Source organism: Oncorhynchus clarkii, chromosome 29, assembly GCF_045791955.1.
Source record: "Oncorhynchus clarkii lewisi isolate Uvic-CL-2024 chromosome 29, UVic_Ocla_1.0, whole genome shotgun sequence".
Classification (NCBI taxonomy): Eukaryota; Metazoa; Chordata; class Actinopteri; order Salmoniformes; family Salmonidae; genus Oncorhynchus; species Oncorhynchus clarkii.
In genome coordinates this window covers 44,064,054-44,091,116 of record NC_092175.1, presented here as the reverse complement: position 1 = coordinate 44,091,116, position 27,063 = coordinate 44,064,054, and the positions used below count along the sequence as shown (strand labels likewise).

Genomic DNA, 27,063 nt, shown 5'->3' with positions numbered 1-27,063 from the left:
TACTATAGTTACTAATATACAATAGTTGTTCTACAAGTCTTCTATACTAGTTACTATAGTTACTAATATACGTTAGCTGTTCTACAAGTCTTCTATACTAGTTACTATAGTTACTAATATACGTTAGCTGTTCTACAAGTCTTCTATACTAGTTACTAATATACAATAGTTGTTCTACAAGTCTTCTATACTAGTTACTATAGTTCCTAATATACAATAGTTGTTCTACAAGTCTTCTATACTAGTTACTATAGTTCCTAATATACAATAGTTGTTCTACAAGTCTTCTATACTAGTTACTATAGTTACTAATATACGTTAGCTGTTCTACAAGTCTTCTATACTAGTTACTAATATACAATAGCTGTTCTACTTGTCTTCTATACTAGTTACTATAGTTCCTAATATACAATAGTTGTTCTACAAGTCTTCTATACTAGTTACTATAGTTACTAATATACAATAGTTGTTCTACAAGTCTTCTATACTAGTTACTATAGTTACTAATATACGTTAGCTGTTCTAGAAGTCTTCTATACTAGTTACTATAGTTACTAATATACGTTAGCTGTTCTAGAAGTCTTCTATACTAGTTACTATAGTTCCTAATATACGTTAGCTGTTCTAGAAGTCTTCTATACTAGTTACTATAGTTCCTAATATACGTTAGCTGTTCTAGAAGTCTTCTATACTAGTTACTATAGTTACTAATATACGTTAGCTGTTCTACAAGTCTTCTATACTAGTTACTATAGTTACTAATATACGTTAGCTGTTCTAGAAGTCTTCTATACTAGTTGTTAGTTGTATTTTTTTTGCCCTGCAGATGTTGCGTTGTTAGTTATATTCTCTAGTCTGTGTTGTGAGTAATCAGTGGTTATATTGTTTTATCTGGGATTGTTGTTTTGTAGGTAGATGGCAATGGTGTTCTATTGATGTATTAGCATGCTGTATTATATTGTCACTAACGTAGGTGGTTGTATGAGAGTATATTCTCTCCCTTGTGGGGTGAAACGTTGGCTTTCTTGGATAAATATCTGAGACACACACAAACAACGAGAGCGAGAGAGGGATAACCCACACATTGATGTAGTGCTGTTGCTGGAAAATGTTTTAATCTATGAAAAAAAAATATTGAATTAGGCAAGTCAGTTAAGAACAAATTCTTATTACAATGACTGCCTACCCCCTGGCCAAACGCTGGGACTCTCGATCACGGCCGTTCGTGATACAGCCTGGAATCGAACCAGGGTCTGTAGTGACGCCACTAGCACTGAGATGCAGTGCCTTTAGACCGCTGCGCCACTCCCGGAGCCTCCAATGTAGCCTGTATCAGTTCGCTGATCAGCATAAATCCAGACAGGTCTTTTCTTCCAATCAGAGAGGAGAACACACACAAACAAACAAACAAACAAACACAGTCGTTAAACAATTGAGTGAGTGGAGAGGACTTGTACTTGTCTCAGTGATCTACAGACTGTCTATTCTCCTATTAAGGAAGGAATGGATTTCCTATAGTGACGTATGAGAGTAATGATAGCAGGACCACGGTGTGTAAGCGGCGTGTTTGCAGTTTTGTGTGATTCCTAAAGCAGTGAGAAACAAGATGGTGACCAATTATAGCTCATATGACGCTTTTGACAGATCTAACATCACTAACAGGAAGGAGAGGCAGTTCGTAAATGAGCCTGAAGAAATGTCAAATAAATTTATTTTTTTTAAATGCATGTATTTGTCACATGTGCCGAATACAACAGGTGTAGACCTTACAGTGAAATGCTTACGCCCCTAACCAACAATGACCGCAGAGAGAAGACCTTACAGTGAAATGCTTACGCCCCTAACCAACAATGACCGCAGAGAGAAGACCTTACAGTGACATGCTTACGCCCCTAACCAACAATGACCGCAGAGAGAAGACCTTACAGTGAAATGCTTACGCCCCTAACCAACAATGACCGCAGAGAGAAGTCTATTTGAACAACAACCAACAACTAAGCAACTCAGTTAAGAACCAATTCTTATTTACAATGACAGCCTACCCGGGCCAAACACGGACGACGCTGGGCCAATTGTGTGCCGCCAAATGAGACTCCCAATCACAGCCGAATGTGATACAGCCTAGATTCGAACCAGGGGTTGTAGGGATGCATCTTGCACTGAGATGCAGTACTTTAGAACATTGCGCCACTCGGGAGCCCAAATGTACCTCTTCGTCTCTCTCTCTTTCTCACTCTCTCTCTACCCTCTGTAGTGCCTTGCGGTCGGAGGCCGGGCAGTTGCCATACCAGGCAGCTGTAAAACCTTTTGAGGATCTCAGGACCCATGCCAAACCTTTTCAGTCTCCTAAGGGGTAATATGTTTTGTCGTGCCCTCTTCACGACTGTCTTGGTGTGTTTGGACCATGTTAATTTGTTGGTGATGTGGACACCAAGGAACTTGAACTGCTATCAGTATCCTAGTATACCCCACACACCTAGAGACTGCTATCAGTATCCTAGTATACCCCACACACCTAGAGACTTATCAGCATCATAGTATACCCCACACACCTAGAGACTGTTATCAGCATCATAGTATACCCCACACACCTAGAGACTGCTATCAGTATCCTAGTATACCCCACACACCTGGAGACTGCTATCAGTATCCTAGTATACCCCACACACCTAGAGACTTATCAGCATCATAGTATACCCCACACACCTAGAGACTGTTATCAGCATCATAGTATACCCCACACACCTACAGATTATCAGTGTCCTAGTTTATGCTTCAAAATACACTTTACACTATTCGTAGGGCTGTTTGTATATAGCTCCATGGCCAAGTGTTAAAGTCGGGGTGGAGATCCCCTTAACTCTTTGACGTGTTGGTGTTCTATCTAGCTGTGAAAGTCTGTTTAATAATGCAATGCAATTAGTCTGGTAAATACACACCTAACAGACCAACAGAACATCTGTCCCAAATGGCATCCTATTCTCTTTTTAGTGCACTATTTTCAACCATTGTCCTGTAAGCCCCTTAATAGGGCCCTCAGGACTAACACAGAATGTTTCTCAAATGGCACCCTGTTCCCTATTTAGTGCACTACTTTAGACCAGAGCCCTATAGAACCCTATCCCCTATATAGTGCACTACTTTAGACCAGAGCCCTATAGAACCCTATTCCCTATATAGTGCACTACTTTATACCAGAGTCCTATGGCACCCTATTCCCTATATAGTGCACTACTTTAGACCAGATCCCTATGGCACCCTGTTCCCTACATAGTGCACTACTGGCCCACTGTGTTAACTAACCTCCAGACGAGTCTCAATGCCATACAACTCTCCTTCCGTGGCCTCCAACTGCTCTTAAATTCAAGTAAAACTAAATGCATGCTCTTCAACCGATCACTGCCCGCACCTTCCCACCCGCACGACAAGCATCACTACTCTTGACGGTTCTGACTTAGAATATGTGGACAACTACAAATACCTAGGTGTCTGGTTAGACTTTAAACTCTCCTTCCAGACTCATATTAAGTGTATCCAATCCAAAATTAAATCTAGAATCGGCTTCCTATTTCACAACAAAGCATCCTCCACTCATGCTGCCAAACATGCCCTCGTAAAACTGACTATCCTACCGATCCTTGACATCGGCGATGTCATTTACAAAATAGCCTCCAACACTCTACTCAGCAAGTTGGATGCAGTCTATCACAGTGCCATCCGTTTTGTCACCAAAGCCCCATATACTACCCACAACTGCGACCTGTATGCTCTCGTTTGCTGGCCCTCGCTTCATATTCGTCGCCAAACCCAGTGGCTCCAGGTCATCTATAAGTCTTTGCTAGGTAAAGCCCCGCCTTATCTCAGCTCACTGGTCACCATAGCAGCACCCACCTGTAGCACGCGATCCAGCAGGTATATTTCACTGGTCATCCCCAAAGCCAATTCCTCGTTTGGCCGCCTTTCCTTCCAGTTCTCTGATGCAAATGACTGGAACTAATTGCAAAAATCACTGAAGCTGGAGACTCATATCTCCCTCACTAACTTTAAGCACCAGCTGTCAGAGCAGTTTACAGATCAATGCACCTGTACATAGCCCATCTGCAAATAGCCCATCCAACTACCTCATCCCCATATTGTTATTTATTTTATTGATATATTTTTTTGCTCCTTTGCACCCCAGTATCTCTACTTGCACATTCATCTTCTGCACATCTATCACTCCAGTGTTTATTTGCTAAATTGTAATTATTTCATCACTATGGCCCATGTCATTGCCTTACCTCCCTAATCATACTTCATTTTCACACAATTTATATAGACTTTTCTATTCTGTTATTGACTGTAAGCATCCTAAGTATTTAATAGTTTTTGTGGTCCACTTAAATGATTGCTGTAGATCATCATTACTTTTTAGTTTTTCCTATTGCCATTATTTCTGATTTTTCAACATTCATTTCAATCTCGTGAGATTTGAAAGTATTCGTCAGTGTAAAGACGACAGCATAAAGACGACAGCATACCATGACAGTATACCATGACAGCGTAAAGACGACAGCGTAAAGACGACAGCGTAAAGACGACAGCGTAAAGACGACAGCGTAAAGACGACAGTATAACATGACAGCGTAAAGACGACAGCGTAAAGACGACAGTATACCATGACAGCGTAAAGACGACAGCGTAAAGACGACAGTATAACATGACAGCGTAAAGACGACAGTATAACATGACAGCGTAAAGACGACAGCGTAAAGACGACAGTATACCATGACAGCGTAAAGACGACAGCGTAAAGACGACAGCGTAAAGACTACAGCGTAAAGACGACAGCGTAAAGACGACAGTACTCCATGACAGCGTAAAGACGACAGCGTAAAGACGACAGCGTAAAGACGACAGCGTAAAGACGACAGTATACCATGACAGCGTAAAGACGACAGCGTAAAGACGACAGCGTAAAGACGACAGCGTAAAGACGACAGCGTAAAGACGACAGCGTAAAGACGACAGTATACCATGACAGCGTAAAGACGACAGCGTAAAGACGACAGCGTAAAGACGACAGTATAACATGACAGCGTAAAGACGACAGCGTAAAGACGACAGTATACCATGACAGCGTAAAGACGACAGCGTAAAGACGACAGCGTAAAGACGACAGTATACCATGACAGCGTAAAGACGACAGCGTAAAGACGACAGTATACCATGACAGCGTAAAGACGACAGCGTAAAGACGACAGCGTAAAGACGACAGTATACCATGACAGCGTAAAGACGACAGCGTAAAGACGACAGCGTAAAGACGACAGCGTAAAGACGACAGTACTCCATGACAGCGTAAAGACGACAGCGTAAAGACGACAGCGTAAAGACGACAGTATACCATGACAGCGTAAAGACGACAGCGTAAAGACGACAGCGTAAAGACGACAGCGTAAAGACGACAGTATACCATGACAGCGTAAAGACGACAGCGTAAAGACGACAGCGTAAAGACGACAGCGTAAAGACGACAGTACTCCATGACAGCGTAAAGACGACAGCGTAAAGACGACAGCGTAAAGACGACAGCGTAAAGACGACAGCGTAAAGACGACAGTACTCCATGACAGCGTAAAGATGACAGCGTAAAGACGACAGTATAACATGACAGCGTAAAGACGACAGCGTAAAGACGACAGTATAACATGACAGCGTAAAGACGACAGCGTAAAGACGACAGCGTAAAGACGACAGTACTCCATGACAGCGTAAAGACGACAGCGTAAAGACGACAGCGTAAAGACGACAGCGTAAAGACGACAGCGTAAAGACGACAGTATAACATGACAGCGTAAAGACGACAGCGTAAAGACGACAGCGTAAAGACGACAGCGTAAAGACGACAGCGTAAAGACGACAGCGTAAAGACGACAGTATAACATGACAGCGTAAAGACGACAGCGTAAAGACGACAGCGTAAAGACGACAGCGTAAAGACGACAGTACTCCATGACAGCGTAACACTGAGATGCAGTGCCTTTAGACCGCTGCGCCACTCCCGGAGCCTCCAATGTAGCCTGTATCAGTTCGCTGATCAGCATAAATCCAGACAGGTCTTTTCTTCCAATCAGAGAGGAGAACACACACAAACAAACAAACAAACAAACACAGTCGTTAAACAATTGAGTGAGTGGAGAGGACTTGTACTTGTCTCAGTGATCTACAGACTGTCTATTCTCCTATTAAGGAAGGAATGGATTTCCTATAGTGACGTATGAGAGTAATGATAGCAGGACCACGGTGTGTAAGCGGCGTGTTTGCAGTTTTGTGTGATTCCTAAAGCAGTGAGAAACAAGATGGTGACCAATTATAGCTCATATGACGCTTTTGACAGATCTAACATCACTAACAGGAAGGAGAGGCAGTTCGTAAATGAGCCTGAAGAAATGTCAAATAAATTTATTTTTTTTAAATGCATGTATTTGTCACATGTGCCGAATACAACAGGTGTAGACCTTACAGTGAAATGCTTACGCCCCTAACCAACAATGACCGCAGAGAGAAGACCTTACAGTGAAATGCTTACGCCCCTAACCAACAATGACCGCAGAGAGAAGACCTTACAGTGACATGCTTACGCCCCTAACCAACAATGACCGCAGAGAGAAGACCTTACAGTGAAATGCTTACGCCCCTAACCAACAATGACCGCAGAGAGAAGTCTATTTGAACAACAACCAACAACTAAGCAACTCAGTTAAGAACCAATTCTTATTTACAATGACAGCCTACCCGGGCCAAACACGGACGACGCTGGGCCAATTGTGTGCCGCCAAATGAGACTCCCAATCACAGCCGAATGTGATACAGCCTAGATTCGAACCAGGGGTTGTAGGGATGCATCTTGCACTGAGATGCAGTACTTTAGAACATTGCGCCACTCGGGAGCCCAAATGTACCTCTTCGTCTCTCTCTCTTTCTCACTCTCTCTCTACCCTCTGTAGTGCCTTGCGGTCGGAGGCCGGGCAGTTGCCATACCAGGCAGCTGTAAAACCTTTTGAGGATCTCAGGACCCATGCCAAACCTTTTCAGTCTCCTAAGGGGTAATATGTTTTGTCGTGCCCTCTTCACGACTGTCTTGGTGTGTTTGGACCATGTTAATTTGTTGGTGATGTGGACACCAAGGAACTTGAACTGCTATCAGTATCCTAGTATACCCCACACACCTAGAGACTGCTATCAGTATCCTAGTATACCCCACACACCTAGAGACTTATCAGCATCATAGTATACCCCACACACCTAGAGACTGTTATCAGCATCATAGTATACCCCACACACCTAGAGACTGCTATCAGTATCCTAGTATACCCCACACACCTGGAGACTGCTATCAGTATCCTAGTATACCCCACACACCTAGAGACTTATCAGCATCATAGTATACCCCACACACCTAGAGACTGTTATCAGCATCATAGTATACCCCACACACCTAGAGACTGTTATCAGCATCATAGTATACCCCACACACCTAGAGACTGTTATCAGCATCATAGTATACCCCACACACCTACAGATTATCAGTGTCCTAGTTTATGCTTCAAAATACACTTTACACTATTCGTAGGGCTGTTTGTATATAGCTCCATGGCCAAGTGTTAAAGTCGGGGTGGAGATCCCCTTAACTCTTTGACGTGTTGGTGTTCTATCTAGCTGTGAAAGTCTGTTTAATAATGCAATGCAATTAGTCTGGTAAATACACACCTAACAGACCAACAGAACATCTGTCCCAAATGGCATCCTATTCTCTTTTTAGTGCACTATTTTCAACCATTGTCCTGTAAGCCCCTTAATAGGGCCCTCAGGACTAACACAGAATGTTTCTCAAATGGCACCCTGTTCCCTATTTAGTGCACTACTTTAGACCAGAGCCCTATAGAACCCTATCCCCTATATAGTGCACTACTTTAGACCAGAGCCCTATAGAACCCTATTCCCTATATAGTGCACTACTTTATACCAGAGTCCTATGGCACCCTATTCCCTATATAGTGCACTACTTTAGACCAGATCCCTATGGCACCCTGTTCCCTACATAGTGCACTACTGGCCCACTGTGTTAACTAACCTCCAGACGAGTCTCAATGCCATACAACTCTCCTTCCGTGGCCTCCAACTGCTCTTAAATTCAAGTAAAACTAAATGCATGCTCTTCAACCGATCACTGCCCGCACCTTCCCACCCGCACGACAAGCATCACTACTCTTGACGGTTCTGACTTAGAATATGTGGACAACTACAAATACCTAGGTGTCTGGTTAGACTTTAAACTCTCCTTCCAGACTCATATTAAGTGTATCCAATCCAAAATTAAATCTAGAATCGGCTTCCTATTTCACAACAAAGCATCCTCCACTCATGCTGCCAAACATGCCCTCGTAAAACTGACTATCCTACCGATCCTTGACATCGGCGATGTCATTTACAAAATAGCCTCCAACACTCTACTCAGCAAGTTGGATGCAGTCTATCACAGTGCCATCCGTTTTGTCACCAAAGCCCCATATACTACCCACAACTGCGACCTGTATGCTCTCGTTTGCTGGCCCTCGCTTCATATTCGTCGCCAAACCCAGTGGCTCCAGGTCATCTATAAGTCTTTGCTAGGTAAAGCCCCGCCTTATCTCAGCTCACTGGTCACCATAGCAGCACCCACCTGTAGCACGCGATCCAGCAGGTATATTTCACTGGTCATCCCCAAAGCCAATTCCTCGTTTGGCCGCCTTTCCTTCCAGTTCTCTGATGCAAATGACTGGAACTAATTGCAAAAATCACTGAAGCTGGAGACTCATATCTCCCTCACTAACTTTAAGCACCAGCTGTCAGAGCAGTTTACAGATCAATGCACCTGTACATAGCCCATCTGCAAATAGCCCATCCAACTACCTCATCCCCATATTGTTATTTATTTTATTGATATATTTTTTTGCTCCTTTGCACCCCAGTATCTCTACTTGCACATTCATCTTCTGCACATCTATCACTCCAGTGTTTATTTGCTAAATTGTAATTATTTCATCACTATGGCCCATGTCATTGCCTTACCTCCCTAATCATACTTCATTTTCACACAATTTATATAGACTTTTCTATTCTGTTATTGACTGTAAGCATCCTAAGTATTTAATAGTTTTTGTGGTCCACTTAAATGATTGCTGTAGATCATCATTACTTTTTAGTTTTTCCTATTGCCATTATTTCTGATTTTTCAACATTCATTTCAATCTCGTGAGATTTGAAAGTATTCGTCAGTGTAAAGACGACAGCATAAAGACGACAGCATACCATGACAGTATACCATGACAGCGTAAAGACGACAGCGTAAAGACGACAGCGTAAAGACGACAGCGTAAAGACGACAGCGTAAAGACGACAGTATAACATGACAGCGTAAAGACGACAGCGTAAAGACGACAGTATACCATGACAGCGTAAAGACGACAGCGTAAAGACGACAGTATAACATGACAGCGTAAAGACGACAGTATAACATGACAGCGTAAAGACGACAGCGTAAAGACGACAGTATACCATGACAGCGTAAAGACGACAGCGTAAAGACGACAGCGTAAAGACTACAGCGTAAAGACGACAGCGTAAAGACGACAGTACTCCATGACAGCGTAAAGACGACAGCGTAAAGACGACAGCGTAAAGACGACAGCGTAAAGACGACAGTATACCATGACAGCGTAAAGACGACAGCGTAAAGACGACAGCGTAAAGACGACAGCGTAAAGACGACAGCGTAAAGACGACAGCGTAAAGACGACAGTATACCATGACAGCGTAAAGACGACAGCGTAAAGACGACAGCGTAAAGACGACAGTATAACATGACAGCGTAAAGACGACAGCGTAAAGACGACAGTATACCATGACAGCGTAAAGACGACAGCGTAAAGACGACAGCGTAAAGACGACAGTATACCATGACAGCGTAAAGACGACAGCGTAAAGACGACAGTATACCATGACAGCGTAAAGACGACAGCGTAAAGACGACAGCGTAAAGACGACAGTATACCATGACAGCGTAAAGACGACAGCGTAAAGACGACAGCGTAAAGACGACAGCGTAAAGACGACAGTACTCCATGACAGCGTAAAGACGACAGCGTAAAGACGACAGCGTAAAGACGACAGTATACCATGACAGCGTAAAGACGACAGCGTAAAGACGACAGCGTAAAGACGACAGCGTAAAGACGACAGTATACCATGACAGCGTAAAGACGACAGCGTAAAGACGACAGCGTAAAGACGACAGTACTCCATGACAGCGTAAAGACGACAGCGTAAAGACGACAGCGTAAAGACGACAGCGTAAAGACGACAGCGTAAAGACGACAGTACTCCATGACAGCGTAAAGATGACAGCGTAAAGACGACAGTATAACATGACAGCGTAAAGACGACAGCGTAAAGACGACAGTATAACATGACAGCGTAAAGACGACAGCGTAAAGACGACAGCGTAAAGACGACAGTACTCCATGACAGCGTAAAGACGACAGCGTAAAGACGACAGCGTAAAGACGACAGCGTAAAGACGACAGCGTAAAGACGACAGTATAACATGACAGCGTAAAGACGACAGCGTAAAGACGACAGCGTAAAGACGACAGCGTAAAGACGACAGCGTAAAGACGACAGCGTAAAGACGACAGTATAACATGACAGCGTAAAGACGACAGCGTAAAGACGACAGCGTAAAGACGACAGCGTAAAGACGACAGTACTCCATGACAGCGTAAAGACGACAGCGTAAAGACGACAGTATAACATGACAGCGTAAAGACGACAGCGTAAAGACGACAGCGTAAAGACGACAGTACTCCATGACAGCGTAAAGACGACAGCGTAAAGACGACAGTATAACATGACAGCGTAAAGACGACAGCGTAAAGACGACAGCGTAAAGACTACAGCGTAAAGACGACAGCGTAAAGACGACAGCGTAAAGACGACAGTACTCCATGACAGCGTAAAGACGACAGCGTAAAGACGACAGCGTAAAGACGACAGCGTAAAGACGACAGTATACCATGACAGCGTAAAGACGACAGTACTCCATGACAGCGTAAAGACGACAGCGTAAAGACGACAGTACTCCATGACAGCGTAAAGACGACAGCGTAAAGACGACAGTATAACATGACAGCGTAAAGACGACAGTATACCACGACAGCGTAAAGACGACAGCATAAAGACGACAGTATACCACGACAGCGTAAAGACGACAGTATACCACGACAGCGTAAAGACGACAGCGTAAAGACGACAGTATAACATGACAGCGTAAAGACGACAGTACTCCATGACAGCGTAAAGACGACAGCGTAAAGACGACAGCGTAAAGACGACAGCGTAAAGACGACAGCGTAAAGACGACAGCGTAAAGGCGACAGCGTAAAGACGACAGTACTCCATGACAGCGTAAAGACGACAGCGTAAAGACGACAGTATAACATGACAGCGTAAAGACGACAGTAAACCACGACAGCGTAAAGACGACAGCGTAAAGACGACAGTATAACATGACAGCGTAAAGACGACAGCGTAAAGACGACAGTATACCACGACAGCGTAAAGACGACAGTATACCACGACAGCGTAAAGACGACAGCGTAAAGACGACAGTATAACATGACAGCGTAAAGACGACAGCGTAAAGACGACAGCGTAAAGACGACAGTACTCCATGACAGCGTAAAGACGACAGTATACCACGACAGCGTAAAGACGACAGCGTAAAGACGACAGCATAAAGACGACAGCGTAAAGACGACAGCGTAAAGACGACAGCGTAAAGACGACAGTATACCACGACAGCGTAAAGACGACAGCGTAAAGACGACAGCGTAAAGACGACAGCGTAAAGACGACAGTATACCACGACAGCGTAAAGACGACAGCGTAAAGACGACAGCGTAAAGACGACAGCGTAAAGACGACAGTATACCACGACAGCGTAAAGACGACAGCGTAAAGACGACAGCGTAAAGACGACAGCGTAAAGACGACAGCGTAAAGACGACAGTATACCACGACAGCGTAAAGACGACAGCGTAAAGACGACAGCATAAAGACGACAGCATAAAGACGACAGCGTAAAGACGACAGCGTAAAGACGACAGCGTAAAGACGACAGTACTCCATGACAGCGTAAAGACGACAGCGTAAAGACGACAGTACTCCATGACAGCGTAAAGACGACAGCGTAAAGACGACAGTATACCACGACAGCGTAAAGACGACAGTATACCACGACAGCGTAAAGACGACAGCGTAAAGACGACAGCGTAAAGACGACAGCGTAAAGACGACAGCGTAAAGACGACAGCGTAAAGACGACAGCGTAAAGACGACAGCATAAAGACATACACAGAAGGCAATGACATCCCCGCTGCCCAGACCCACCTTCTCACGCCCTCGTCTCCAGCACCCACGTCACTCTGCACCATTTTGTTTCTCTCCACCTGTCAGACAGGACCAGAGGAGCTCCACAGCCTAGTTTGAGGAGAGGAATAGTCTACCACCTGTCAGACAGGACCAGAGGAGCTCCACAGCCTAGTTTGAGGAGAGGAATAGTCTACCACCTGTCAGACAGGACCAGAGGAGCTCCACAGCCTAGTTTGAGGAGAGGAATAGTCTACCACCTGTCAGACAGGACCAGAGGAGCTCCACAGCCTAGTTTGAGGAGAGGAATAGTCTACCACCTGTCAGACAGGACCAGAGGAGCTCCACAGCCTAGTTTGAGGAGAGGAATAGTCTACCACCTGTTAGACAGGACCAGAGGAGCTCCACAGCCTAGTTTGAGGAGAGGAATAGTCTACCACCTGTCAGACAGGACCAGAGGAGCTCCACAGCCTAGTTTTAGGAGAGGAATAGTCTACCACCTGTCAGACAGGACCAGAGGAGCTCCACAGCCTAGTTTGAGGAGAGGAATAGTCTACCACCTGTCAGACAGGACCAGAGGAGCTCCACAGCCTAGTTTGAGGAGAGGAAGTCTACCACCTGTCAGACAGGACCAGAGGAGCTCCACAGCCTAGTTTGAGGAGAGGAAGTCTACCACCTGTCAGACAGGACCAGAGGAGCTCCACAGCCTAGTTTGAGGAGAGGAAGTCTACCACCTGTCAGACAGGACCAGAGGAGCTCCACAGCCTAGTTTGAGGAGAGGAATAGTCTACCACCTGTCAGACAGGACCAGAGGAGCTCCACAGCCTAGTTTGAGGAGAGGAATAGTCTACCACCTGTTAGACAGGACCAGAGGAGCTCCACAGCCTAGTTTGAGGAGAGGAATAGTCTACCACCTGTTAGACAGCACTAGAGTAGCTCCTCAAAAAGCCTGTAGGCTGCTGGCTCTCTGCAAGGTTTTGTTTTTCTTATTTCTTATTTATTTGTACTTTCTTACTATCATATGAACATCCTATTCTGACGCAGATAATAGATTACTAGATTAATCTAGATAATAGATTAGTAATCTAGATTACTCTGTAAATCCAAAAGATTTCAAATATACATTTTGTGATACGAAACGTTTAAGTTGCATGAATTTGAAAATATCTACATTGGTCAGTCCAAAAGGGCTTTTTTTTCCCCCCTTCTTTCCTATAACCGCTTAATTTAGGGTTTCTATTCCTTTAGTTCTCCGTGTGTACCAATTTATCATTCAAATTCTGAAAAGGTATCCTACGAATTGTTCAATATGGTTCTGTTTTTTTTTTTTTAGGGGAGGCATTTTTGGTTCTTGTAGAATTAGTCTTATTATCTTCCGTATTAGTATAGTGTTCTCAACTATGAAGTTGGAAATGTTCTTAGCTGTATCTTTGGAAAATAGACAAGAGAAAAGATTCTCGGGGTGAGCAGGCACATCTTCAATATGTACCCATTGTTCCTCGTTAGTGCGTTTTAATAATGTGTCTCAAGTAAAAGCCTTGAGTGGCGAGTTGATACTGGAATATTATAACCACCCCCAACTTATTCTGTGAGTTTTATAAAGTTTATTATTTTAATAAAGAATGTCTTCAGTGAAGTAATTGGGATAAAACCTTTGGCAGCCGTTTCTGAAGAGGTGTATTCTGGGAAGATTATTCCATTTCATTTGCTTTCATATTGTTGAGTAATGGAATAAAGTTATGTGTGTGTAATATGTATGTATGTATGTATGTATGTATGTATGTATGTATGTATGTGTGTGTGTGTGTGTGTGTGTGTGTGTGTGTGTGTGTGTGTGTGTGTGTGTCTGTCTGGGAAGATTATTTCATTTCATCTGCTTTCATATTGTTGAGTAATGGAATAAAGTTATGTGTGTGTAATATGTATGTGTGTGTGTGTGTGTGTTGTTTGTAGTAACTTATTAAGCATTCTAAGTATTTAATATTTTTTGTGGTCCACTTAAATGATTGCTGTAGATCATCGTTGTTTTTTAGTTTTTCCTATTGCCATTATTTCAGATTTTTCAACATTCATTTTATATCCTGAGATTTTACAGTATTCGTCAGTGTAAACAGGGGGGGGCAGGGGGGGGCGATTTCATAAGATAATGTATTATGTGTATTTTTTCATTCTGATATTTAAATAAACATTTTATTAGATGTATTATTTCAGCTGGAAAGTTGAAAGCTTCCAATTATTTTAATAGAGAAGGTCATATAAGACCGTCTCAAGGCTTCGTTCATCATCAACAGACATTATTGATAAATCTAGAACTTGTTTTGTAGCGTATTGTATTAAACTAAAACATGTTATTGTAAGTGTCTATTTTTAATAAATCCCATTTGGTAAGTCTGGTAAGACTTTTACCAATCTATTGCTAGTTATTATTTTATTATCACAGTTTAGTAAACTTATGGGTCTGTATTCAGCAATGTACTCTCCAGGTTTCCCTGGTTTTAATATCAAGTATGAAGTCCATATGAAGTACATATGAAGTACAGTACTCCATTGAGTGACATTTGTGTTTTCATTGGTGTAAATAGGGGTGCTACTTTATCCCAAAATGTTCAATAGAATTCTATGGGAAAGCCGTCCATTCCTGGTGTTTTTTTCCGCGCAGATGTTTTAACACGGTCTAATATTTATTGTCTCTGTTTCTAGTGATTCTTCTTCCTGAGTCATCTCTGTTTCTAGTGATTCTTCTTCTTTGGTGATCTCGGTTTCTAGTGATTCTTCTTCTTTGGTGATCTCTGTTTCTAGTGATTATTTTTGGTCAGCTGATAATTGATTCAGAGTTGTTGAGTCGAAGAGGGTCAGTCCAACTGAAGTTTTATTCTGATTTCTACAAATTTTCATATTTAATTCTGATTTATATACATTTTCGTAGAAGCTTTTAAAATCGTAATTAATCGCGTTGCTGTTTCTAATTAACGTATTTGCATCTTTATCTTTTTAAATTATAATTGGTTTGGCGTGTACTTGTTTTATGAGGGCTGCGAGATGTTTACCAGGTTTATTTGCCTTTAAGCAGTATGCTTTATTTGAGTTCAACCTGTAGTTGTTGGCTCTCTTCAAAAGTTAAACATTATTTTCCCGCTCAAGTTCAGACATTTTATTTTCTTCTTTACTCCGTAAAGTTGCTTTATGGTCTTTTTCTATGATAGTGATATATTTATTTCTAACTTTTACAGAGTATGAGATTATCATTCCACTAACGCCTTAAAGGCATCACAAACTATATCAGGGTCGGCTTTTCTCTGACCTCTATGTCTACATTTGTAAAAGTAAAGGTTTGTATTTTTTCATTTAGGTTTTTCACAAATTTCGGGTCTTGATGATGCCCTCTGTTCATTCTCCATAGTCTGTCGCTAAGAGTACTTTCTGTTGGTGTAATTAAGCATAATAATCAAATCAAATGTTATTGGTCACATACACATGGTTAGCAGATGTTATTGGTCACATACACATGGTTAGCAGATGTTATTGGTCACATGCACAGGGTTAGCAGATGTTATTGGTCACATGCACACGGTTAGCAGATGTTATTGGTCACATACACATGGTTAGCAGATGTTATTGGTCACATGCACACGGTTAGCAGATGTTATTGGTCACATACACACGGTTAGCAGATGTTATTGGTCACATACACACGGTTAGCAGATGTTATTGGTCACATACACAGGGTTAGCAGATGTTATTGGTCACATGCACACGGTTAGCAGATGTTATTGGTCACATACAGATGGTTAGCAGATGTTATTGGTCACATACACAGGGTTAGCGGATGTTATTGGTCACATGCACACGGTTAGCAGATGTTATTGGTCACATACAGATGGTTAGCAGATGTTATTGGTCACATACACATGGTTAGCAGATGTTATTGGTCACATGCACACGGTTAGCAGATGTTATTGGTCACATGCACACGGTTAGCAGATGTTATTGGTCACATACACAGGGTTAGCAGATGTTATTGGTCACATACACAGGGTTAGCGGATGTTATTGGTCACATGCACACGGTTAGCAGATGTTATTGGTCACATACAGATGGTTAGCAGATGTTATTGGTCACATACACAGGGTTAGCGGATGTTATTGGTCACATGCACACGGTTAGCAGATGTTATTGGTCACATACAGATGGTTAGCAGATGTTATTGGTCACATACACACGGTTAGCAGATGTTATTGGTCACATGCACACGGTTAGCAGATGTTATTGGTCACATACACAGGGTTAGCAGATGTTATTGGTCACATACACAGGGTTAGCGGATGTTATTGGTCACATGCACACGGTTAGCAGATGTTATTGGTCACATACACACGGTTAGCAGATGTTATTGGTCACATGCACACGGTTAGCAGATGTTATTGGTCACATACACACATGGTTAGCAGATGTTATTGGTCACATACACATGGTTAGCAGATGTTATTGGTCACATACACACGGTTAGCAGATGTTATTGGTCACATACACATGGTTAGCGGATGTTATTGGTCACATACACAGGGTTAGCAGATGTTATTGGTCACATACACAGGGTTAGCAGATGTTATTGGTCACATACACAGGGTTAGCGGATGTTATTGGTCACATACACATGGTTAGCAGATGTTATTGGTCACATACACAGGGTTAGCAGATGTTATTGGTCACATACACAGGGTTAGCGGATGTTATTGGTCACATGCACACGGTTAGCAGATGTTATTGGTCACATACACATGGTTAGCAGATGTTATTGGTCACATGCACACGGTTAGCAGATGTTATTGGTCACATACACACATGGTTAGCAGATGTTATTGGTCACATACACATGGTTAGCAGATGTTATTGGTCACATACACACGGTTAGCAGATGTTATTGGTCACATACACATGGTTAGCGGATGTTATTGGTCACATACACAGGGTTAGCAGATGTTATTGGTCACATACACATGGTTAGCAGATGTTATTGGTCACATACACACGGTTAGCAGATGTTATTGGTCACATACACATGGTTAGCAGATGTTATTGGTCACATACACACGGTTAGCAGATGTTATTGGTCACATACACATGGTTAGCAGATGTTAATGTGAGTGTAGCGAAGTGCTTGTGTTTCTAGTTCCGACCATGCAGTAATATCTAACAAGTAATCTAACAATTTCACAACAACTACACACAAGTGTAAAGGAATGAATAAGAATATGTACATATAAATATATGGATGAGCGATGGCCGAACGGCATAGGCAAGATACAGTAGATGGTACAGACTACAATATATACATATGAGATGAATAATGTAGGGTATGTAAACATTATATAAAGTGCCATTGTTTAAAATGACTAGTGATACATTTACTACATCCAATGTTTTATTGTTAAGTGGCTGGAGATTTGAGTAAGTATGTTGGCAGCAGCCACTCAATGTTAGTGGTGGCTGTTTAACAGTCTGATGGCCTTGAGATAGAAGCTGTCTCTCGGTCCCAGCTTTGATTCACCTGTACTGACCTCGCCTTCTGGATGATAGCGGGGTGAACAGGCAGTGGCTCGGGTGGTTGTTATCCTTGATGATCTTTATGGCCTTCCTGTGACATCGGGTGGTGTAGGTGTCCTGGAGGGCAGGTAGTTTACCCCCAGTGATGCGTTGTGCAGACCTCACTACCCTCTGGAGAGCCTTACGGTTGTGGGCGGAGCACTTACTGTACCAGGCGGTGATACAGCCCGACAGGATGCTCTCGTTTTGTGCATCTGTAAAAGTTTGTGAGTGCTTTTGGTGACAAGCCGAATTGGGGGGCAGTATTGAGTAGCTTGGATAAAAAGGTGCCCAGAGTAAACTACCTGCTACTCAGGCCTAAAAGCTAGAATATGCATATAATTAGTACATTAGGATAGAAAACACTCTGAAGTTTCTAAAACTGTTTGAATGATGTCTGTGAGTATAACAGAACTCATATATGTCAGGTTAAAACCTGAGAAACAATCCACCCAGGAAGTGGGAAATCTGAGGTTTGTAGTTTTTAAAGTCATTGCCTTATCGAGTATACAGTATCTATGGGGTCATATTGCACTTCCTACGGCTTCCACTAGATGTCAACAGTCTTTAGAACGTTGTTTGATGCTTCTACTGTGATGGAGGGGGGAATGAGAGCTGTTTGTGAGTCAGGGGTCTGGCAGAGTGCCATGAGCTCAGTCTCATGCGCTCCCGAGAGAGTTAGTTTGCGTGCCATTGCATTTCTACAGACAAAGGAATTCTCCGGTTGGAACATTTTTGTAAGATTTCTGATAAAAACATCCTAAAGATTGATTCTATACTTCGTTTGACATGTTTCTACGAACTGTAATATAACTTTTCGTCTGAACTTTCGCCTGGACTTGCCCGTGCCTCGTGAGTTTGGATTGTGTGCTAAACGCACTAACAAAAAGGAGGTATTTGGACATAAATTATGGACTTTATCGAACAAAAAAAAACATTTGTTGTGGAACTGGGATTCCTGGGAGATTCAGCTTGGAGGAAAGGAGGAAGTTGATTAAAAAAAAGTTTGGGCCAATTGAGAGCTGGGATATAAACACTTGAAGCAAATCAATTCCATTTTCAGATCCACCAAAACCACACAGCAGAAGCACTCTGACTCATTCACGCACGAACACATGCACACGCATGCACACACAAATGCATCACCCCTCTCGGTGTCCTTCTCGACTGGAGTATGGAGTTGGCTAATGTGAAGTGATGTTTTATTATTTTTGAGAAGGCAGCGCTAAAAGTAATCCTGTGGTTTATGAAGCCCTCTATATACGGCTCTGCTGAGACACACACACACACACACACACACACACACACACACACACACACACACACTGTTGTGACAGGTTGTATGTCCTTCACGTCCAGGTTGTATAATTTCATAACTGCTGTTTGCCACAGTGTTACACATCACTTCTCTCGTCTGTGGAGGGGTGGGGGATGGAGGGGTGGAGAGGAGGCTGAAGAGAGAGATGGAAGGGTGGAGAGAGGGATGGGGAGATGGAGAGAGGGATGGAGAGAGGGGTGGAGGGGTGGAGAGGAGGCTGAAGAGAGAGATGGAAGGGTGTAGAGAGGGATGGGAGATGGAGAGAGGGATGGATAAAGTGATGACAGGTTGAAGGAGTAGAGAGGGGAGAAGGGGATGAAGTATTTATGAGGGCCAGACATACCAGAGTAGTAAATGTCTGTCCTTGGCAACAAGACACTGAGTAGGGACTGAGATCTTTGTTACTCTATCCTACAATTTCCTGCTGATACAGTGTTTTCACATTCCTTCTGCATCCTGTGAGAACCTAGAACCCTGACAACATTCTAGAGAACCTAGGACCCTGGCCACATTCTAGAGAATATAGAACCCTGGTAACATTCTAGAGAACCTAGAACCCTGGAAACATTCTAGGGAACCTTGGTAACATTCTAGTGAACCTCGGTCCCTGGCAACATTCTAGAGAACATAGGACCCTGAGAACCTAGAACCCTGGTAACATTCTAGAGAACCTAGGACCCTGGTAACATTCTAGAGAACCTAGGACCCTGGTAACATTCTAGAGAACCTAGGACCCTGGTAACATTCTAGAGAAACTAGGACCCTGGTAACTTTCTAGAGAACCTAAAAACCTGGTAACATTCTAGAGACACTAGGACCCTGGTAACATTATAGGGAGAACCTAGAACCCTGGAAACATTCTAGAGAACATAGAACACAGACAGCGTTCTACAGAACCTAGGACCCTGGTAACATCCTATAGAACTTAGGACCCTGGTAACTTTCTAGAGAACCTAAAAACCTGGTAACATTCTAGAGAAACTAGGATCCTGGTAACATTCTAGGGAGAACCTAGAACCCTGATAACATTCTAGAGCTCGCAGATACAGTGCGGGTATAGCCTACGTGATGAGATTATTATGGACAAAGAGCACAATTATTTTTATTTGTCAAACGGCAGCCAATCATCGATCATCGTGTCATCAGAATAAGACCCTCAATATTTATTGGAAAGGAGCATCAAGCTCATCACCGTGACCTTTCACTCCCCGGTGAAGTTCATCATAACTTGTTTCATTTGTAACCTAATAAACTGCATGGATTTCCTGAGTCATAGTGGGCGGACCACACACCCCATCATCGCATGACTCCGAGTTTACTTCAATATGAGGGTTATTATTTGTGCATAAAAGTGTTTTCCACCAACATTTCTCGCATAATACATTTTACAGACACAAAAAGATCCCACGCATATTTTGTTTTGTTGCCATTTGGTACGTTTACGGACAAATTCTCTGTTTCCGTCAGGCCTGTCGTGACATTTTTTATCAGATAAGTACTTTACGCGCATGAAAAATGTGGATGGAAACCAGGTTAGTGCTGCTAGGACCCTGACAGCATGCTAGAGAACGTAGCAGCCTGGTAACATTCTAGAGAACATAGGACCCTGATAGCATGCTAGAGAACCTAGGACCCTGGGAACATCCTACAAAACCTAGAACTTTGACTGATTTCTACAGAACCTAGAACCCTGGCAACATTCTAGAGAACCTAGGACCCCACTAACATTCTAGAGAATATATGACCCTGGTAACATTGTATGGATAACCTAGAAACATGACAGCAATCTAGATAACCTAGAACCATGCTAACATTCTAGAGTATTCTATAGAGAACCTAGAACCCTGACAGGATTCTTGAGAACTTTGAACCCTGGTACAATTCTAGAGAACTTAGAACCATGTTAACATTCTAGATAACCTAGCACCCTGGTAACATTATAAAGAGAACTTAGGACCTTGGTAACATTCTAGACACCCTAGGACCCTGACAGCATTCTACAGAACCTAGAACCCTGGTAACATCCTATAGAACCTAGAACCCTGGCAACATTATAGAGAACCTAGGACCCTGGTTACATTATAGAGAACCTAGAAGCCTCCTGACATTCAAGAAAACCTAGAACCCTGACCTTGGTCTAGATAACCTAGAATCCTCATAACATCCTAGAGCACTTAGAACCCTGGTAACATTCTAAAGAGAACCTAGGACCATGGCAACATTCTAGAGAACCTAGAACCCTGGAAGCATTCTAGTGAATCTAGCACTCTGGTAACAATCCAGAGAAAATCTTGGACCTTGACAGCATTCTAGAGAACCTTGACCCTGACATAATTCTAGAGAACCTTGCAGCCTGGTACCATTCTAGTGAACCTAGATCCCCGGTAACACCCTAGAGAACCCAGAACCTTGACTGCATTCTACATAACCTAGGACCCTGGTATCATTCTAAAGAAACTAGAACCCTGGTATAAATCTAGAGAACCTTGAGCCCTGACATAATTATACAGAACCTAGAACCTTGGGAACATCCTGGAGAACCTAGAACACTGACAGCATTCTAAATAACCTAGCACCCTGGTAACATTCTGGAGAACCTAGGACCTTGATAGTATTCTAGAGAGAACATAGAATCCTGACAGGATTATTGAGAAGTTTGAACCCTGGTAATATTCTACATAACCTAGCAGCCTGGTAACATTCTAGAGAACCTAGGACCCTGGCACAATTTCAGATAACCTAGCAGCCTTTTAAGATTATAGAGAACCTAGAACCCTGACAGCATTCTAGAGAACCTAGATCACTGGTAACATCCTAGAGAACCTAGAATCCTGGCAGCATTCTAATGAGCCTAGAACTTGTGTAACTTTCTAGAAAACCTAGCACCCTGGTAATCTTCTAGAGAACATAGAACCGTGACGGCATACTACGGAACCTAGGACCCTGCTAACAACATATAGAGAGAACATAGAACCCTGTCAACATTCTAGATAGAGAACATATAACCATGGTAACATTCTACAGACAAACTGTAGAACCCTGGCAACATTTTAGAAAATATAGAACCCTGGTTACATTCTAGAGAACCTAGATCCCTGGTAACATCCTAGAGAACCTAGAACCCTAGCAGCATTCTAATGAACATAGAACTTGTGTAACATTCTAGATAACCTAGCACCCTGGTAACCTTCTAGAGAACCTAGATCCCTGACAGCATACTACGGAACCTAGGACCCTGCTAACTATATATAGAGAGAACATAGAACCCTGGCAACATTCAAGATTGTTACCATGGTTCTATGTTCTCTATCTACAGACAAACTGTAGAACCCTGGCAACATTTTAGAAAATCTAGAACCCTGGTTACATTCTAGAGAACATTGAACCCCGACAGCATTCTAGAAAACATAGCATCCTGGTAACATTCTAGAGAACCTAGGACCCTGGCAACATTCTAAAGGTATCATAGCACCATACAAACACACAGTATATATTTTTCCAGAATACATTACTTGCATTCTGCAACATGTCATGGTAACTTGTCAAAGTTCACCGCCTACCACAGAACACAAACACAACATTCACACACACATCGTGACACACATACCACCCCAGCGCCGTAGCCTCCCGCCCTCAGGCTGCTGTAACCTTTCAGAGCTGAGCACAGCAGAGCAGAGCATGCTGCCCTTTAGAACGACCATGACCATGATGCTCAAGCGGTCAGTTGAATATTACTTAGGGTGTGTCCCAAATGAAACCCTACTTCCTACATAGTGCACTACTTTTGATCAGAGACCTACAGTATGAGCCCAGGTAGGGCAATGGGGGCCATCTATGGCCATGTTACAGTGTGGGTGGTTATCTTACTAAGTGATTCAGCTGGGCTGCCATGTTGTTGGGTGGTTCACTTACTGAGGAGCAGAGACAGCCTGCAGCAGATACACTAGTACTGGAGCTACTGACCTTCACATCAGACTGAAGCTAGGCTTGTACTGCAGTCAGGTCTCAGTCTCTAGCTACTCCTTCAGACAGTCAGGTCTCAGTCTGGAACTACTCCTTCAGACAGTCAGGTCTCGGTCTGTAGCTACTCCTTCAGACAGTCGGGTCTCAGTCTGTAGCTACTCCTTCAGACAGTCGGGTCTCAGTCGAGAGCTACTCCTTCAGACAGTCGGGTCTCAGTCTGTAGCTACTCCTTCAGACAGTCAGGTCTCAGTCTGGAGCTCCTCCTTCAGACAGTCAGGTCTCAGTCTGGAGCTACTCCTTCAGACAGTCAGGTCTCAGTCTGGAGCTACTCCTTCAGACAGTCAGGTCTCAGTCTGGAGCTACTCCTTCAGACAGTCAGGTCTCAGTCTGGAGCTCCTCCTTCAGACAGTCAGGTCTCAGTCTGTAGCTACTCCTTCAGACAGTCAGTTCTCAGTCTGTAGCTACTCCTTCAGACAGTCATGTATCTTACTAACATACTACGCAACATGTTTTTGAGTAGGTATTCTCTTGCCCCTGTCCAACACTCCCTTCCCAGTGAAATGCTGTCTTTCCTGTGAAGCTCCCCTTCTCTCTCCATGGTTCTGTTTCAATGATTCATTACCATGTTAGCAATACTGAGCTTCATATTCAGACATACTTGGAACAGACACACTCTGACAGAGGTCAGTATTAGATTTACACCCTGACAGAGGTCAGTATTAGATTTACACCCTGACAGACAGAGGTCAGTATTAGATTTACACCCTGACAGACAGAGGTCAGTATTAGATTTACACCCTGACAGAGGTCAGTATTAGATTTACACCCTGACAGAGGTCAGTATTAGATTTACACCCTGACAGAGGTCAGTATGAGATGTACACCCTGACAGAGGTCAGTATTAGATTTACACCCTGACAGACAGAGGTCAGTATTAGATTTACACCCTGACAGAGGTCAGTATTAGATTTACACCCTGACAGAGGTCAGTATTAGATTTACACCCTGACAGAGGTCAGTATTAGATTTACACCCTGACAGAGGTCAGTATTAGATTTACACCCTGACAGAGGTCAGTATTAGATTTACACCCTGACAGACAGAGGTCAGTATTAGATTTACACCCTGACAGAGGTCAGTATTAGATGTATACCCTGACAGACAGAGGTCAGTATTAGATTTACACCCTGACAGACAGAGGTCAGTATTAGATTTACACCCTGACAGACAGAGGTCAGTATTAGATGTACACCCTGACAGAGGTCAGTATTAGATGTACACCCTGACAGAGGTCAGTATTAGATTTACACCCTGACAGACAGAGGTCAGTATTAGATTTACACCCTGACAGACAGAGGTCAGTATTAGATTTATACCCTGACAGACAGAGGTCAGTATTAGATTTATACCCTGACAGACAGAGGTCAGTATTAGATTTACACCCTGACAGACAGAGGTCAGTATTAGATTTACACCCTGACAGAGGTCAGTATTAGATGTACACCCTGACAGAGGTCAGTATTAGATGTACACCCTGACAGAGGTCAGTATTAGATTTACACCCTGACAGAGGTCAGTATTAGATTTACACCCTGACAGAGGTCAGTATTAGATTTACACCCTGACAGAGGTCAGTATTAGATTTACACCCTGACAGAGGCCAGTATTAGATTTACACCCTGACAGAGGTCAGTATTAGATTTACACCCTGACAGACAGAGGTCAGTATTAGATTTACACCCTGACAGACAGAGGTCAGTATTAGATTTACACCCTGACAGACAGAGGTCAGTATTAGATTTACACCCTGACAGAGGTCAGTATTAGATTTACACCCTGACAGACAGAGGTCAGTATTAGATTTACATAATGTATGTGGATGGATACTGGCTCATGCTAACCTCTCCTCTCCTTGTTGGAGTTTAATTCATTTTCCAATGTGTGCCTGACTCCCTGCCTGCCTGCCTGCTTGTCTCCCTGCCTGCATGTCTCCCTGCCTGCCTGCCTGCTTGTCTCCCTGCCTGCCTGCCTGCCTGCTTGTCTCCCTGCCTGCCTGCCTCCCTGCCTGCCTCCCTGCCTGCCTGCCTCCCTCCCTGCCTGCCTGCCTGCCTGCCTGCCTGCCTGCTTGCTTGTCTCCCTGCCTGCTTGTCTCCCTGCCTGCCTGCATGCTTGTCTCCCTGCCTGCCTCCCTGCCTGCCTGCTTATCTCCCTGCCTGCCTGCCTGCTTGTCTCCCTGCCTGCCTGCCTGCTTGTCTCCCTGCCTGCCTGCCTGCTTGTCTCCCTGCCTGCCTGCCTGCTTATCTCCCTGCCTGCCTCCCTACCTCCCTGCCTGCCTGCCTCCCTGCCTGCCTGCCTCCCTGCTTGCCTGCCTGTCTCCCTGCCACCTCCCTGCTTGCCTGCCTGCTTGTCTCCCTGCCTGCCTCCCTGCTTGCCTGGCTGCCTGTGTCTGTGTGTGTGTGTGTTCATCCAAATCCAAACACGCCTGCTGTGTGGGCTAGCTCGGGTTCACGCTGTGAACAAATTGAACCCAAACCCCCAGAGAACCTTGTCTTACCTCTCTATTCAACATCAACACATGAACAAGCAACATCTGCCTCCCGAATGGCCCCCTATTCCCTATATAGTACAATACATTAGACCAGGACCTTATATCGTGTGCTACTTTAGACCAGAGCCCTATGGGGCCATTTGGGACACAAACAGACAAACAAACATTTAAAGACCAAATGTAATTTCTGATCCGGATAATTGTCATTAATTAGTGAATTACCAAACAGCCAGATCCTGATACCCTCTGTTCTCATTCAGAAACATTTTACACTGGTCTGACTACAGCTGCTGCCACCGTCACGCGCACACATTCAGGATGGCACTGTAGAGATGGATAGCTGACGTCTTACGGGCTCCGGACTATTTTGTGTCGTTTTTTTATTGCGCTGACAATTTTTTTTTTACATAATATTTCCCCCATAATTTCCTATGACTGAAAAGAGCTTCTGGACATCAGAACAGCAAACACTAACTTTGTTTTTACGCCAACGAGTCGGCAGTTGTCGATGTACTGCTCATTCCGGACCATAAGCCCCGGGAATCGAAAGAGGAAGAGACGGTGCAAGAGAGACAAACGAGCTCTCTGAAGAGACTATGTCCATGAGTAAATAAACTACCTCTACCCTCATTTCTACTGGCCAACATACAATCACAGGAGAATAAACTGGATGAGCTCTGTTGGAGACTATCCTATCAACGAGACCTGAACAACTGTAATATCCTGTTTCTCAGAGTCGTGGATGAACAAGGACATGATGAACAAGGACATATACATCTTGCTGGCTTTTCTATGCATCGTCAGGACCGAGCGGCAGCTTAGGTTGAGGTTAAGGTCATTCACTTTGTTGAACTCTAAAAGTAGGGGGGTGGGGGGGGGGGTTCTACTAAGATAACATATGTAATTGTTTTAAATGGTTCTACTAAGATAAGGGATTGTTTTAACATGGTCATGCCATGGATCATTTAGCTATTTTGATTTTAAAATAAAACAAATACAAAAATGATTTGGTCAAATATTGAATTTGGGCCTCCCGGGTGGTGCAGTGGTCTGCATCGCAGCGCTAGCTGTGCCACCAGAGACTCCGGGTTCACGCCCCGGCTCTGTCGCAGCAGGCTATGACCGGGATGTCCGTGGGGCGACGCACAATTGGCCTAGCATCGTCCGTGTTAGGGAGGGTTTGGCCGGTAGGGATATCCTT

General features: G+C 43.6%; 1 protein-coding gene across 3 annotated transcripts in view; it reads left to right on the top strand.

The window, feature by feature from the left end:
- Nucleotides 1-27,063, top strand: part of LOC139388026 (cell adhesion molecule 2a) — a 736,543-nt gene that overhangs the window by 451,795 nt on the left and 257,685 nt on the right. The window lies entirely within an intron of this gene.